This window comes from Rousettus aegyptiacus, unplaced genomic scaffold, assembly GCF_014176215.1.
Source record: "Rousettus aegyptiacus isolate mRouAeg1 unplaced genomic scaffold, mRouAeg1.p scaffold_m13_p_4, whole genome shotgun sequence".
Lineage (NCBI taxonomy): Eukaryota > Metazoa > Chordata > Mammalia > Chiroptera > Pteropodidae > Rousettus > Rousettus aegyptiacus.
In genome coordinates this window covers 119628504-119646282 of record NW_023416307.1, presented here as the reverse complement: position 1 = coordinate 119646282, position 17779 = coordinate 119628504, and the positions used below count along the sequence as shown (strand labels likewise).

Genomic DNA, 17779 nt, shown 5'->3' with positions numbered 1-17779 from the left:
TTAGTAACAAGACAAAGATGACCACTCTAACCACTTCCATTCAATAGTATTTAAAGTCCTAACCAGAGCAATTAGGCAAGAAAAAGAAACAAAAAACATCCAAATTAAAAAGAAGTAAAACTATCTCTGTTTGCAGGTAACATGGCACATCTAGAAAACACTAAAGATTCCACCAAAAACAAAACAAAAACAGAAAACTGTAAGACCAAACAAATTCAGTAAAGTTTCAGGATAGAAAAATCAACATACAAAAATAAGTCATGTTTTATATAAACTATAAGAAAGAGAAAGGGGGTGGCACCATAGTGTAGTGGTTAGCACGCCTGCTTTACACGCAGAAGATCCTGGGTTTGCACCCCAGGTGGAGCCACGAACCATAGATGCCCCGCCTTCATAGATTCAGTTTTTAAGGGGAAATGGCAACATCCATAGGACAGGGGTGGAAGTGGGGGGAGAATAAATAAAAACCCCATTTACAATAGCATCGAAAAGAATAAAATACTTAGGAATATATTTAACCAATGAAGAGAAAGATCCGTACACTCAAAACTATAAAACACTGATGAAAAAAATTGAAGACACAAATGAATGGATATTCTTTGCTTGTGAATTAAAAAAATCAATATTGTTAAAATGTCCACACTACCCAAAGTGATCTATAAATTCAATCCCTATCAAAATTCCAATGGTATTTTCACAGAAATAGAAAAAAATCCTAAATTCTTTTTATGGAATCATAAAAGATCCTGAATAGCTAAAGCAATCTTGAAAAGGAACAAAGCTGGAGCATCACATTTCCTGATTTCAAACTATACTACAAAGCTATAATAATCAAGACAGATGACATACTGGCATAAAAAGAAACATACAGATCAGTGAAGCAGAACAGAGCACTCAAAAATAAATCCATACATATATATTGTCAATTAAGTTTCTGACAAAGGTGCCAAAAACATACAATGGGTGCTTGAAATAGTGGATTTAATTAACCAATGTCACCATGAAAAAATTAAAACATAAATACAAGTGAAAAAATATATACAAAGGGGAAATGATAGTCTCTTCAATAAATGCTGCTGGGAAAACTGAATATCCACATGAAAAAGAATGAATTGGACCACTATCTTATACCACACACAAAAATGAACCTGGAATGGATTAAAGACTTGAATATAAAACTTGACGCCATATGACCCCTAGAAGAAAACAATAGGTGGTAAGGTCTTTGACACTGATCTTGTTAATGATTTTTTGGATTTGAGAACAAAAGCAGGAATAAACAAGTGGGACTACACCAAACCAAAAGCTTCTGCACAGCAAATGAAACCATCAACAAAATGGAAGGCAATCTATGGAATGGGAGAAAATATTTGCAAACCACATATTCAACAAAGGGTTAACATTAAAAATATACAAGGAACTCATACAACAGTGAAAACAACAACAAAAAATTTAATAAATGGGTGAAGGACCCAAATAAATATTTTCCCAAAAAAGACATAAAAAGGATCAACAGGTCCTTGAAAAGGTGCCCAACATCACTAGTCATTAGGGAAACCAAAGTCAAAACCACGATGAGATATTACCTCACACCTGTCAGGATGGTTATTATCAAGAAGACAAGAGATAGCAAATGCTGGTGAGGATGTGGAGAAAAGAGAACCTCTGTACACTGTTGGTGGTGACATAAAACTGGTACAGTCACTATGGAAAACAATATAGAGGGTCCTCAAAAAATTAAAAATAAAACTACCATATGATCCAGCAATCCCATTTGGGAGAATAAATCCAAAGGAAACAAAATCACTATCTCAAAGAAATATCTGTCCTATACTCCTATGTTTATTAAAACACTATTCATAATAGTCAAGGTATGGAAACAAGTGTCTCTCAAAAGATGAATGGATTAAAAAAATGATGTCTATCTATTTATGTATAATGGAATATTATTCAGCCATAAAAGAAGGAATTCCTTCCATTTGTGACAACATGGATGAACCTGGAGAGCATTATGCTAAGCCAGAGAAAGACAAAATAATGCATGGTATCACTTACATGTGGAATCATTTTTAAAAAATAAATAAATAAAAATAAAAATCCACTTATAGAAACAGAGAGTAGATTGGTGGCTGTCAGGGGCTGGAGTGTAAAAGAAATGAAAGGTTAGTAAAAGGGTACAAACTTTCAGTTATAAAGATGAATAAGGTCTGAGATCTAATGTATAAACACAATAATCATAGTTGGTAATTGTTATGTATTGTAGAACTGAAATTTGCCAAGAGATTAGAATTTAAGGGTTCTCACCTCTCCAAGAAAGGGTAAATACATAAGGGATAATGTATTAGTTACCTAAATTGTTGGAATCCTTTCATTATGTAGATGTATATCAAATCATCATATTGTACACTGTAAATATATTATAATTTTGTCAAGTATGCTTCAATAAAGCTAAAAAGAAAAAACACTAAACACCTGAACTAATGAGCAATCTGGTGTTACATAGCACTATCTGAAGGCACTTTTAAAAGGCAGGTGTATCTTAAAATTCTAGAGTTAAAAAATTCCTTTAACAGTTGTCAGTATATACAGTGCCCACAAGTCACTTCAAATAAAAGTGTCTAATAATGTCTGAAAAGCACCTTGGATCCTGAAAAGAAACTTTGTTTCCTTAAAGCTTCCTTATCTATTAAGGTGTTCAATGTGATTACAATATGGTTACTAAGTGAAATTTACAAAAACTAAGCCCTGAAAAATCTGAAAGCGAAATGAAAAAAATTTACCTTACTGTGTATTGAGCTGGCGGCACAGTCACATAGAACTATTCCAAGTGATTTTAAAACATTGTAATTTGACTGTATATTTTTAGAGGGGCATATCCTAAGGGTAAAAACAAACAACACACTTTCCAGTAATCATACTGTCCTGAGATTCTAAAACTGCTGTGTGTATATTGTGGGCTAAAGCGAACAGTAATTACATTGATGTTAGCAGAAACTAGAATTCTGGGCATGGAGAAAAGAGTAGGTTTATGTAAATATAAAATACTGAATTTGATATGAAAGTTATCAAACACCAACAACTTCTATTTTAAAAAAAGAAACAAAAAAGAGGAAAGAAAAGAAACTGCTTTTAGTTATGTCCTCTGAAAAGGTCTGGAAAAAAGGACCAACTCAAGCAATGAACACTTGTAGCACTCAGATTATGGTCTCTAAGTACCATTTCTACTAAAAAAAAACTTCCAGAGTTTTGCAAAAACAAATAATTCTAGGTTTGGGCAGGAAATGTAAAAAATGATCCTGGAACATTCTGTCATATGAAACAGCAAGGAACCAATTTTTAAAAAAAGCAAGCCAGGAAGCGATTGAGAATGAATAAAAAAGACTTCGGAGCCAAGAGCCAAATGTGGGACAATCTGAATGTCAAAAATAATAACTGCGAGTAACCGAAACACATCAAATATCCTTAAAATCGTAACAATAATAATAATAGTACTTCATTGATCACCTTTGGAGGTTGCTAGGTTACCAACTCATTATTTTGAAAACTTGTACGAGGCAAACTGTATCTTAAGGTAACTATTTTTCTGTTTTAATTTCTAATCTGGTAAATCTCTATATAACCCACACAAACAAAGGCTCTTTCAGACCTTCAATTTTTATAGAGTTAAATTTAAGAATGGCTGACATAGGCAATAAATATCAACAGCTGCTTCACATTACATAGACAAGTAAACATAATGTAACTCAATGGAAGTACACAGTAGTCTTATAAAGTATATTTGCAATGGATCTAATCACTAATTTATATGAAATACAGGAGGGAGGGTCATCTAATAGAATATATTAAACGACACCATGTAGATGTAACTTCAAAGATCCAAAGAAGAGGAACTTTACGTGATGATAAATTCATTTAACAAGTATATCATATAAAAAAGACAAGGAGAATCTATAAATTACAAAGAATCAAATGTATCAACCAAGTACAATGTATAAACCTTACCTTGATCAAATAGATGGTTTAAATATATTCCAAAGGGAGTCGATTTTTCTATTTCCTCTATTCTGTTGTATTTGAATTTTTTTATAATAAAAAATTAATCAAATCTATACCTCTCCCATCATCAACTAAAAGGAAAAGGCTTAATTCTAAAAACTCCTTATGTGGAAACAGGGGTTCAGAGAGGCCAACAGATAAATCCTAGCAGAGAGGAGAGTCAGAAGAGCTCTCTCTATAAAAGAAAAATGGGTTGATACATAGTAACAAAAAGTTCCATGATCCTCTATAATTAGGGTGAACATATAATTTATGATCCAAACTTGGGCATTTTTGAGTGAAAGGGGAGCTATTACTAATTATGCGGTAGGCATAAACCGGGATTGTCCCATGGAAACCAAGACATATGGTCACTCAATAAAAGATGAAAATTTTAAATCATTTTCACAAAAGATACTCAATTATTAGGGTAACTAATTTGCATAGAAACACATTCCTAATATTAGAATTTTCAGAAAAACTAAGGTATTCTACAAAAAAAAAAACTACTTTTCATCTCCTTTGCTTGTCAGTTATTTCATAAAACGAGATATGTCTACTTCTTGCTGTTTAGTGTTGTCTGCAAACTTCCAGCAATTCCTTTTCATGATAAACTATGAGAGGAAAATTACACTTATCCAGAACCTTGCTTCTCTAAAAAGTACATGTCGTCCCATAGGCCTCCACACATGAACCAGTCAGATTCCTACTCAATTTCTGAACGGTTACCTTATTCCTAGCAACACTTCAAATCTTAATAGCTTATGGGTTAAGTAAGGACAAGTTGTGGTAAAAACATCTGGGTCAGGTCAACCAGCCTAGGCTTCAAAGTAAGAGCCATGGTGCTGGCATTATTTACCTACTTGGTCTAAGTGGTATAGCTACAAGTAACTTCAAAGCTCTGTATATGATGCTAGCATAATTTTCTTTTCTTTTTTCTTTTTTTTTGCATTTTCAGTAAATACCTGATTTTAAAAATCTGATTATTGCTTATATGATGTACCACCTGTTAAGGTGACTAGTTTAAAATGTGAATCCATTTCATTGATTTTTAAATCTTGGGTAAACTTTTTCAATAAAAGTAACCTAAATATGTTTAACTATTAGGTACAATATTAGTCTCATCCTAAAATATGCATTAACACTATGTCAATCTACTCATATTTGGTTCTATTACTAAGCTACGTCATTAAAGTTCTAACTCCCATAAATAAAACTAAATCTGTCTAGCAAAACCAAAAATAATTAAAAAGGGAGATCAAAAAGTTGGACTTGCTCCTATATTTTTTTCAGATGTTATTTTTTTAAAAAAAGTCATTCCACTTAATATTTTTCAGCATAAAGACATTTAACTCACATGGCTATAGCAGTTTGCACCACAGATACTGAGACAATAAAAATTTATGCATTCATACAATAATCTAGTGCTGAACTGGACATGCAATCAATCATACTGCCTCAAAAGCCTTCTCTTCGTTCTGTTTTAGGTTAAACTCTTTTGTCTTTGTAACTAAAATGAAGTTTTTTTTTTTTTTTAAATATGCCCCAAGATTCTATCCCAAATAGGATCATAACAACATTTTTAAAATAACTGTATGTAACTGTAGCTCTTCCCTTTCTGTCTGGTTTCTCTTACAAAACAAGTCAACCTTCAACTCAACAGCTATGTTAATAAAGGAAAAGGTAGCATAAATGCAGAAGCAGTCTAATTGCCAACAGGTCCTTCCAGGTTCTTCCTTATAAGTAAAACCTTCCTTAGATACCAAGACTGCCCAAACAGTTGATTATTAACCGCAGATCATCCTCCTTCAAAGAACTGAGAGAGTACAAATTTTGTGTGTTGTGGCATGCAGAGACTGGTGGAAGGAAACAGATTTTTGCAAAAGGCCAGAGATCGTAACAGGACAGAAATAAAAAAAACAGGGAGATGGAGTGGGGGCGACAACCACCTCATAAAAAATGACAAACAACTGGTGCAAATATAAAACACTGAGATGAATTTGGATATATATTAAAATTACAGGTCAACATTATTAAATGTGTTAACATATTAGAACAGTCTAACCAGATCATAATTTCTAAGAATTATGAAATAATCCTCTTACTATATTCAGTAGTGCACATACCTTATTAGTTTACTGAATTTTATTTGAGTTTTCACATTTCAGAAGAGGTGAGAAGAAAATCTTAACAGCAATAAAAAATGATAAAAATAAGATTTCTTGGGTTTTCCTGGGGGTGGGGGTTGTGTGGGAAAAAGAAGGCTTGAAGGACATTAATTATGCAGCTTAATGGAAAACTCTAAAGAATGAAAAATTTATATTTGAACAATTAATTTCATCTCCACTAAGATAAAGGCAGAAGAACAAAATAAATGTTTAATTTTTTAACCTTATTTTAGTCTTTAATCTTGAGTTACACAAATCAGTAATTCCCAATATCAACTTCAAATATTATCTACAGAAGAGAGTCTCCCTTTCTTCAAGCTAATAATATAGTGGCATCTGGCAGTAAAGACTGTGTAAACAGGCAAGCAAAATTAAGTATGTTTAAAAACTTTTTTTTTTCTGTAAAGCTGAGAATCTGAAATGGTTTATGAAGGAAGTGGAAGATACTTATAATCGTTCATTACTGACAGAACGAATGAGCTTTGTATTTAAGTACACATAAACAAACTCATAACCATAGTAAAAATCCTATCAGCCCATCCTATTTTCCTCCTTTGTCCTAGTTTCTTTTTTGCTGGGGAGAGGCGTTGTGGGAAAATAATTGCAGGAAACAAGGTGGAGCAGCTGCAAAGGCAAAATGAGGTACAGTGCTGTGTTTCACCTCCATTCTAGTCTACTGTCGGCTGAGTCTTAAAAAAATGGGATTAGCTGTTTGAGGAGCCAAAGCAGTTATCAAACAGTTTGAGATCAAAATGTACACCCTCCCCTACATTTGCCAGGAACTTTTTAGGGCCTCCAGCAAGATTCAGATAATAGAAGCAGTATAAGCCACAATGAAGAGATTTCTAATTATTTAGTTGAACGCTGAAAACGATGTTTACTTTAGTTAGCAATGTGGGTCTTAACACATGTAAACTGACTGGACTGGAGGCCAGGGTTTGAACTAAATGACTTCTATTTTTGTCTCGCAAATCTATGGAAATAATCCTTGTGAATGAATTATACAGAGAAGAAATGACTACCCTAAATTTCTATAGTAATATAAAATATAGTCTACTAAATTTCATGTTAACATTGCTATTCTACTGATAAAAAAGTTTTAACTAATGGGGATTATAGTCACTCACATTTCCCTTTTCAGATCAAAATATTATATCATTACTGCCAAGACCTATACACATAGGAATATAATGTTAAGTAGGTAACACATTTTTCTTTTACAGAGGGAAATGACACAAAATTTGGTCAGGTTTGCGTAATATTACATTAAAGGCAGTTTTGTAAGTATTCTATCAAGTTAAAACATCTCTTCTTTGCCAAGAGTCACAAGCTCCGGATCCATAAGGAAAATTTAGTATTCCAGTTTCCTACTGTCTCCTGCAGTTTGGACAGAAGAGAAAACTTAAGCCTAGTTTAATAACATTGCAATACAGGTGGTATCTAAATTCAAGCAACAGATGTACTCTTGGAAAACTGTGGTACAATCCATTATTTCTAAATATCAAAATCTCTTAAAATATATTAAGCTTTTAAAAGAACCTTAACATATACCCCTTTATAAAGGAGTTCTTCTGCAATCCAAATAACTGCTACCTAACTTGTCTGTGAAGCAATTCTTTAATATTTTGATTTTTTAAAAAAGAAATAGGATGCATTTATTGTTTGAAATTTATTTTAAAAGTAAATAATACTGTTCAGGACACTGATCCTTTTAACAATTTAATGAAAACTTCTATAGGCGCCCAAACTTTCAACTATTTCATTATGATTTTGCTTAAAGGGACAGATAACCCACAGATCTCTTCCAACTCTATGATTCATATTAATTCTAACAGTATGGATGCAACTGCCCCACTTTCAGTTGGGAGTTGAGCACATGTATCAAAGTTGTACTAACACTAACATGTGGGGGGGGGGGGCGGGGAGAGTAACCTCTAGGGAATATCAGGTTCTCCAGAAAGTAGGATTAAGACTGAAACAGTAAATAGCCTCTCTTCAGCTAGCATTTTACAGATGGTAGCCAATAACATGAATGTCTATAGAGGGTGCTCTCCAGATTACAGATATAAAATTGGAGCTAACGATTTGCAACTATTTCACGCGAAGAGAAACAAATTATTCTACCTAATCTGATTTAATCCCAACTCAAATAAAGACAGTGTATGTGTTGAAATATAAATTTTATTCAGGTAGAATATTCTTTTCTATTACTTAATGAGAAATAGAAATATGCTGTCAGATGCTCTACAACTGGCCTATTAAGGGGGTAACTCATATTTAGGAGTGTGGAGAGCATGAGATTTATTTTCTTTTAACCTATACGAAGCTTTAGTCTTTGATTTTTCCTTGGAGGAGAGAGGATGGATCCCTACCAGATATTCAGCAATATACTAAATTTCAGGTTAACAGTATCTGGTTGGCACAAATTCAATGCTTTAGTGAAAACCAGAAACGATTTCTTTAACTGTATACCGAAGTGAATAATCTCCCAGGGAAAAGAACCTCCTCCTCTTTCCTACCTCCTGCCCCTCCCCCAACAACATTGCCTCCCTGCTGTGTAAAGAGCCCTTTGTCCTGCCCCGCACTTATCTAGCTGTTTGGCCATACTGACAGGCCAACTAGAAGCATAATAAGAGAGTCAGTCTGACATAAGCAGCTGGCAATTTGAAACAAAAATCTTCATTTTCTACTCAGACCAAATTCTGCTGCAAAGGTCTCAGGCTCCTCCCATGCTTCCATCTATTTTTCAAATAGAGCAACAAGGAATTCGACATTTTCCCTCCATTAGGTAGCACATCAAAAAATTTGATTTCCCAGACAGAAACAAATTCTGGAAAAATTCCTATATCCTCTGCTTTTCTGTAACTCAACATAGGCCAATGAGTATTCCCAGCTCTGGGTGTATATACTAATATGGCTAATATGGCTAAAGAAACGATTCTTATTACTTCAGTTTGCCATCAAAACTCTGAGAATTTCCATAGAAGAACACAGAAGAGAAAGCAGTCAGACCAAACTAACAGTGGAATACATGAGCAAAACTGGCCAATAATCTTAGTGTTTTAAAAATACTAAGACATTGTTCCAATAAGAAAATTCCTTTTCCCTGTCTTTATAGCAAAGATACTTAATATGACCCTTCCATCTCTCCCTGAGGTATTCAGCAAACAAAATCAATAGGATGGAAAAACTGAGTGAGGCAGGATGGGATTACAAATTCCTTGCTCAGTGAGGGCTTCTATAAAGGTAGACTGAGACTTTAGTTTCATTGTTCCTTTATCATCTCTCATGGTTCCCTTCATAAAATGTCAAGAGTTTGAATGAATATACTTTGTCAGAATAAGAGAATTCTCTAAAGTGATGCTTTCTAACTGACATCCTTCCCCCCAAGTTAATGGGTATTTTTTACTCAGTTTAGACGTGAATATACGGGATACTTTACATAAGACTCTGACTTAACACAATGTGTATTGATAATAAGTGAAGAAAATGATATTCTCTCACCTTTCATGAACTTTCCTGAATCTTTACCACAAGAGAAATCAATTGTTGTATCAAATGGAAGGTTAAAAATGTCATTTCAACACATATTTTGGAATTTTGGCAGCGAGGAATGGTACCAATCACTACTATCACAGGCACATTACATTTATTTTTTTTTAATGAGTCCCTTTTTAGTTTTATATTAAACTGACAAATCACCAGAGTAGAACCAGAAGCTATATGAAAATTTCATTCTAGTCATGATCCAATTTCTCATTGAAAAATTGTATCCAATAGTCAGTTGACTATGGCCTAATGTTTCACAAGTTATTTCAACCACAAGTTATTTCTACAGGAAGAGGATAAAGTAAAAGTGGTTGTGTGCCCATCTGCATTTTGCCCTGTATCATTTTCCCGTATAAAGACAAAAACTGAATAGCCACTCTCCCCAAAAAAGGCCAGAATAACTTCAGAAAGTATGTAAGTTCCTAGACACAAAACAGTATCAGAAGATAAAAATTTGCAAGCATACTGGTTAAATAACTCCTAAGAAAAGGGCCTCTATGAGCTTTCAGAAAATGATTGCATCAAGATCACAACGGGTTTCAAGCAATAGGAAAAACAAGTGAAAGAGCAATTATTTTATAAGGTAACTTTCGTATTAAATAACAAGCTACAAACGTTCATATGTAAAATGTTCAACAGCCACTGTGAGTGAAACCATATTTATCTATTTTGGCATCTTTTATACATGATAGTAATAAAAATTAGAACCACCTAAAATATTATCCTTGAAAGATTCTGTTTCATTAGTCAGCATATATCACTGAGAAACAATGCAAACCACATTTGTGAATGACAAAACTCATTTCCATTCTTTTTGGTTCCCTGCCACAAATACCAGTCATGCTATACACATTATAGATGATTGTGGGATTTAAGTACATTTACAAAAAACTGAACATATCAAAATTCTGAGGGAAAAATATAGGATGCAAGTGGTGGGGTAGGGTGGGGTGGGGTGGGGGCGGAAATGCATCTGTTAAGTGTTGTAATTGGTAGTATATTTGAATGGTGGTTCTTTTTCAAGTATTTACATACTCAACAAATTCTTCTGCCTAATCAGAGATATTCCTAATTTGCAGGAGCTGTGAGAGGGGAGACCACATAAGGGGCTCAGAGGCTATCTTCTTAAGTATCCTATACTCTAGACTTATTCAATTTCTGAATATTCCTTCTGGTCTGTCCTATATTTCAGATGGATCACCGCCAAACATACATCCTTGTGATCTTAGAAGACTATATCCAATATACATTTAATGAATCCATTTTATAGGTCAAACTCCAAAGAAATAATCTAATCTGGAGAAGTCTATTCCCGATCCAGAAAATAAGAAAATACTTCTGAGATTTATATCTGCAAATCATTGTGAAAAGGGCAGTTCTTTTCAGAGTTTAAGATACCAATTTTAGTCAAATGTTTAACAAAACATCTATTCAATAAAGTAAATAGGGCCTAACAACTGAAAGGAAGGCAACAACAACAAAATATTAAAATTAAGTCAGTGATTAAAGGACAGACACATGCTGGTTGCAGAAAAAAGAATTGATATCCTTCCTATTCTGGTTCTCAGGAAGATCCCTAAATTCTTAGTACGCTGGTTTTAAATGGATTGTAAAATTAAAACTCTAATGGAACTTTTGGGCCTATCCAAGCACAAATGTGCAGATAAAAAACAAAAATCTGCCCCAAAAATAAAAACCAAACAAAAAAGAAAAAAACTTGAACTATAATCCAGTTTCCAGATGCTGATATCCATAAATGAGTAGAAGGTGATGAATTGCTAATTCTCATCTCCCCACCAATAAAATGCAAACCAGCTCAGCAATGAAAATTCCCAGAAAAGCAAGGTTTCTTCTTAGTCCTGAAGCAGCCATCGTCTAAGTGCAGCTCCCTGCAGCCAACAGCATTAATGGACGCTGCACTGCTGTCCTTCCCTGGAGACAGCAGCCAACACTACTCAAGCTTCTCACGTAGCAACCAGAGCTCCAGAGCCAGCAGCTGCTGCTGCCTTGTATACTCACCCCTGTGGTCCAACCCAAAGAACAACCTTCTCCTCACCCCACCCCCACTCGTTACACTTTTTTTTTTTTTTTTTTTGGACCAATGCTCCACGCCAGAAGGGCTGGAATTATGCTTTCGGAAAGAAACAATCTTAAGGTCACCCACTTAGCTTTAAACCAAGAGCCTTTTATTAGAAAAATCAGTATTTACCAAATTCCAGATACTCATTTTAATTACGCCAGCAATTTAGGAGTGAAGATTAAGCTTTACTCTTTAAAAGACCAATTTTCCAAGCACTCTCTTTACAGTGAAATTTAAACTTGCAGCTAGAGACAGAGCCTTGTGTCATGTCCTACCAAAGGACATAATTCATTTTTCTATTTTAATGACAGGATGAGTAAACCTTAAGGACTCTAATCCTGTAACGGGCCAGAATTTTTGGCTATATAAGAAAGTAATGATCCTCCTGAGGAAATTGGAAGAAATCCAATATTAAAATTTTCCTGTGTCCTCCAAGAGGCCCAGCAACCTCTGATTAAGTGAATATTCTTTGCTTTAGTCCTAACTCAGATTCCACACACTTAAAATTACAATTTATAACTTTTTTCTGAGTGACCTAAAAACATTAATGACATAAAATTAACCACCAAGAAATTTTCCCAAATAAAGGGTACACACACATTCTCTTGAAAAGCTCATAGCATTCAGCTCAGCTAGATTCTTTCTAATCAAAAGTAGAGCTATGCAACATCACCCCAACAAAAAATGTAAATATGACCTTGGTTAAAATTAAGTCATTTAAAAGCAACTTGTTTAGTCAAGTGATGAAGGAAATTAGCTGAGAACCTGGGGATTATTGCAGCATAAGCCCGGGGAAAATTGGAGACATGAACTAAAGTATAGACAAAGCCCAACAGAACCCAGAGATCTGGGCAATAAATGAATTACTGGTGAACACATTGCACAAGTAACATGAGAAAGCAGAAAATGCAGGTCATACATGCACCCCTGATCCAGACCAGCAGAGCTGGCTGCAGCATCAGTATCCAAGGGAAAGACCAATTATTCCTAAGTGAGACAAGCAATAGACCTCTACAGAATAAATTAGCATAGAAGGGGCTTTCCCAACAGTTAAACTTTCCCTCTCACGCAATTCATCTACTTAAAAACCAGGGCTTTTTCTCACCGCCATTCACTTCGCATCCCTGGCTTCCATGCAGAGGGAAGGGGAATTCATAAAGGGTAAATTTTTCTGCTTTTAAAGACATTCTCAAATGACTGCTTTCCACGCCCAAGGCAGGGAGAACGACACAATCTGGCGCAACTCCAAGCTTGAACCCTACAAATTCAATAACGCTTTTTCAGAGATACTGGGGCAGACGCCACTGAAAATCCAAGAATGTGAAGTGGGGGTGGTCGAGGTAACGTCTTTAGTGTGGGAAAGGAAGCAATATTGGAGATGGGGACCTAAGAACGATAAGGAAGGAGTCCAGGAACATTATGGAGAGGAGATCGAGGCCCAAGAGCAATCAGACTTATCACCAGGCCGCGCGAACGGGGGTGGGGGTGTTGGTTAGGGGAGGGAAAAAAAGTATGCCTGTGTATTTTGAGGAGGGCAGCGAGATGCCTTATCCTCAAGTCAAAGGTAAACGTGGAGTAGGCAGTTCCCAGGAAAAGGGGTGAAGAGACGTGGGGGAGGGGAAGCGTCCTAACCCAGGAAAGACATAAAAAGGTAGTGGGGTCGACTAGATTACGTAGGGGCCCTCTTTCCCTGTGAAAGAGGGATGCAACGGTGTGTGTGGGGGTGGCGAGGAGGATAAGAAGGGGCAGCATCCTCCTGCTTAGAGCCTGGGGAGGGCCAGGCCCACGTCCCGAGAACGAGCGCGGGGAGACGGAGGACGTGACCCTTCCCTCCCCTGGGGCCCGATCGTGAGGCTAGGTCCCTCTTTCTTGTCGGACCCTTACCTTGTCCCAGGCGCTGCCGGGGCCTGGGCCTGGGCCCGGGCTGCGGCGCACAACACTCCCGGGAGGCAGCAGCACTCGAGTTAGGCCCAACGCGGCGCCACGGCGTTTCCTGGCCGCGAATGGCCCGTGCCCGTGAGGTGGGGGTGGGGGCAGAAAGGCGGAGCGAGCAAAGGCGGGTAGGGGGAAGGGCCAGGGGAGGAGGGGGGGCGGCACTACAGTGTTGGCGGACTGGCGGGACTGGGGCTGCGTGAGTCTCTGAGCGCAGGCGGGCGGCGGCCGCCCCTCCCCCGGCGGTGGCGGCGGCGGCGGCGGCGGCGGCAGCAGCTCACTCAGCCCGCTGCCCGAGCGGAAACGCCACTGACCGCACGGGGATTCCCAGCGCCGGCGCCAGGGGCACCCGGGACACGCCCCCTCCCACCGCGCTATTGGCCCCTCTGCCCTCCTCCCTGCCCCCATTGGCCAGCTTGCCGCCAATCAGCTAAAGCCGCTGAAGCCGCCTAAAGAAGAGGCAGTGTTCTGGGGCTCCAGCTCCTCAGAGAGCCTCGGCTAGGTAGGGGAGCGGAACTCTGGTGGGAGGGAGGTCCGGTGGATGCGGGGCGGGTAATGGGTGGCCTAAGTGGTCGTCGCTTTCTCCAGCGGGAAGTCGGGAGTATGTTTGTTACGCTGGAAGGGAAAGCGGTTAGAGGCAGGCCGGGAATGCGGCCCTCCTGGCGGCAACCGGAGGGGGAGGGAGAAGGCGGAAAAGGCTCGAATCCGGACGGAGCCATTGCTCCTGCAGAGGGAGCAGCGCTTCCGGCTCAGCTCTTGTCACTGATTGGCCGCTTCTCCTCCCGCCGCGTGTGAAAACACAACTGGCGTGTTCTGGTTGGGGTAAAGGGCCTGTCAGTTACAGCCTCGTGAGTGCGCAGCCGCGTAGAGACTCGCATTGCTCCCTGGGTCGGGTGTGTAGGTAGGTGGGGATAGTTGGATCCGCGGGCGCGGTCGGTCTCCTGCGGGCGGGGAAGGAGGAGGGAGAGGAGAGGGAAAGTGGCTCCTCCGCTGGCGTCCTGCCACCCTCCCTTGGAAAGAGTCGGTTTACCCGCCGCCTGCTCGGTTTCGGCATCTGATTGGTTGCTGAAGCCCGGGGGACGGCCCCTTGTTATTGGTTCGAGTCCTAAAAGAGCGAAACTACTGCGAGGGTCGGCGGGGAGGCGGTCGTTGGTACGGTCCTCCCCAAGGCCCAGCGCCGCAGTGTCTGGCCCCGCGCCCCTGCGCAACGTGGCAGGAAGCGCGCAAAGTCGGCGGGGGCGGGCTGCCCGGTGGAGGCTTCTGGGTGGTGCCGACCGCAGCTCCGCCCTAGGCGACCGCCGCCCGAAAAGCTAGACATGCTCGACCGGCTCTTGGGCCCGTGGGGGTGGGGAAAGGAGCGGGGCTGTCCATGCAGGTTTGTGCGTGGGAGGCGCATGTTCTCTAAAAATCGGCGCGAGCTGCAGTGGAGGAGGAGGAGAGAAGGCCGCACCCTTTTAGGCGGGGGGGGGGGGGAGGGGAATACTGCAATACCTTCATGGGAGTTTTTTTTGCCTCCTGTTTCCTAAGGACCGCCCTGGGCCTAGAAGAATTCCCTCCTTCCCCCGCGGTCTCTTCATCGCCTCCATGCCGAGTCACTCCCTCTAGATTGTGGGCGGGATTCTTTTGCCCAGGCTTACCCTGGTGCTTGGGCGTTGTCCTACAGGAGTTTGAGCGGGTGTAAAATTTTGAAGGTGAGCCCAATTTCTGTCTTCCCACAGACTTGAGTTTGTGTCACACAAAGTAATTATAATAGTGGAGGCGGGAAATGGAGTCTAGGCATTCACCTGAGGCTGATTGTATGCGTTCCGACTGGGTGTTAGTACTACTTAAGGTCCTTTCTGTAGCATTTTTCCTGGAGATAAAGTGACAGACTAAAGGCAGAGTGAGTTTTTTTACTCACTCCATTTGAGACCTTTGCTAAACCCCCAAAGAATGGCAGCTCAGATTAAATCTTAATCTTAAAATTTTAGCCCCCTGCCTTGCATCCCCAGGGTAAGGCATCGCATCTTCGCAACTCTTTATCATACTTTGAGTCCATATTCTATTTGTTGTCCTTGCTCATCCATTCCCCATACTTGCCATTGGCTTTCTCTCCTGTTTTTAGTAGACCGGTGAGCCATGAAACCAGACAAATTGGTCCTACCTCCAATTAAGGCTACCCAACGTGAGCAGAGGCCCCATTTTTATCAGCATTATCTTTTTTACCCCAGCTGGGATTCTACCCTGACCCTTTTCAGTCTAGGTTATCTTGATTACTGCTTTACTGAGAATTGGACATGAGTTCAGCAACATCTCCCCTTTACCTCCTTTGAATAACCTCTCAATCCATTTCATTATTTCTATTCGTATCAGTAACTGAGCGGAGTTGCCATAATAGCAACTGTATTCTCTTCTGATCTGTCTCACATGTTGCTAGGACTGTTGTCCTAACATACAGGTATGAGCATGAAAATGATGCAACTCCTTTACTGGTTGCTATCTACTTAAATAGTGTGAATTCCTTTATCACTGTGATACACAAGGTCCCTCAACAGGCTAATGGCTTTTTCATTTGCCACAATTTTCCATATATACATGCCAACATTACCTCTCTACCCAAGTCACACTGATTTTTACCCAAATGTAGTGACCATGCCATACCTCTTTGTAGAGTGCTTCCTTGTGGAATGCTACCCTTGATGCTCCTTACCCTTCAAGACTTAAGGCTCAAATATTGTCTCCCCTATGATCTTGCCTGCCCTAATCTATTGTCCTATAAGCCAAACTCTCTTATAAAAATTAGCATTGCTTTCTCCTGATCCCATAGCAGGTTGAATCATAGCACTTCTCAGGTCGTTGTCATTGCTTGTTTAAATTCTCTTAACTTTTGTGAGCACAGGTTCCTGTTAGTCTTGTACCACTAAACTCCTAGTATATAGGTTGATGTCTAGCCAATCCTAAATAAAATGGATTGAATGACATTAGTGTCTTTGAATGGTTTATTGGTCTCAAACAGTTCTTCGTAGTTTGCTTAGTGCTCTAGATTAGCACCGTCTATTAGAATCTTATGCAATAATGGTAATGTTTTTATCTGCACTGTACAATATGGTAGCTATTAACCATATATTACTAATAAGCACAGGAAATGTGGCTAGCATGACTAAAGAACTGAATTTTTATGTTTATGTAATTTAAACTGTAGCTGTAGTCACAAGCATGTTGTGGATTGCAGAATACTACATACGGATGTTGATAATTTTCATACTGAGCAATAAGGAAATAAAAGTTGAACCTCTGGCCCGTTTAAGTGTTTTTTCCTGCTTGTTTTATTTTACCAATTTCTCTACAGTTGTACTCAGCTAAAAGATGAATCCAACAAACTATTACTAGAGATAAACTTGCCTTGGACGTTCAGAAGACAAGTGTTGACTAGTTTGGATTTCAAAAAATCTTAACACTAAAGTGCTTTACGATTTATGTGCTAACAGCATCTTATAAACTTCAAATATATTTTTAAAGGTTGTTTTACTTAATTTTTTAGAATACAAGAGCCTTAGGGGTCTTCAAAACTTCAGTGCACACAATTGGCTTGTTATGCAATACAGATTCCCTAGTCCCACACCCAGAGATTCTGAATTCAGTCGAGACAGGGGAGAGAGGCACTAAAATTCTGTATCTTGGCAAAGTTCCTTATTTGCTTTTGATTTTGGCAGACCAGAAACCACACTGCAAAAACAGCCTGGGACCTATAGTACACCTATATGACAAAAGGTGGTTTCTACTTGAGAAACACCTGTCTTAATTGTACCCTTTCCTTTGTCCCTAACTATTTCCTCAACAGAGCTGGTTTTTTCCCACCCAAAAAACTGAATGAGAAGACATTTTGAAAGGCAAATAGTAGTAATATTTAATAGTTTTGCAAACTTCCAGGTCAGATTGTTTTCCCTTTTTGGCTGTTTTCCCAACTACGTGCATTTCTCAAGGATACAGATTTACTTTTTGATTCCCTAGTGCCTGAACAATAAATGTTGGTTTT

The 17779-nt window shown here is 38.8% G+C and overlaps 1 protein-coding gene across 21 annotated transcripts in view; it reads right to left on the bottom strand.

The window, feature by feature from the left end:
• SETD5 (SET domain containing 5) overlaps nucleotides 1-13996 on the bottom strand; it is a 71456-nt gene extending 57460 nt beyond the window's left edge. For 9 of the 21 annotated variants that reach the window (XM_016134838.2, XM_016134831.2, XM_016134847.2 and 6 more), the window contains exon 1: nucleotides 13717-13995. The gene's annotated coding sequence lies outside the window, so the exon portion shown is untranslated. Of the gene's footprint in view, nucleotides 1-13716 lie in introns of all 21 variants that reach the window. The other 12 variants (XM_016134840.2, XM_016134841.2, XM_016134836.2 and 9 more) reach the window with 4 other exon arrangements.
• Nucleotides 13997-17779: the final 3783 nt, after the last annotated feature.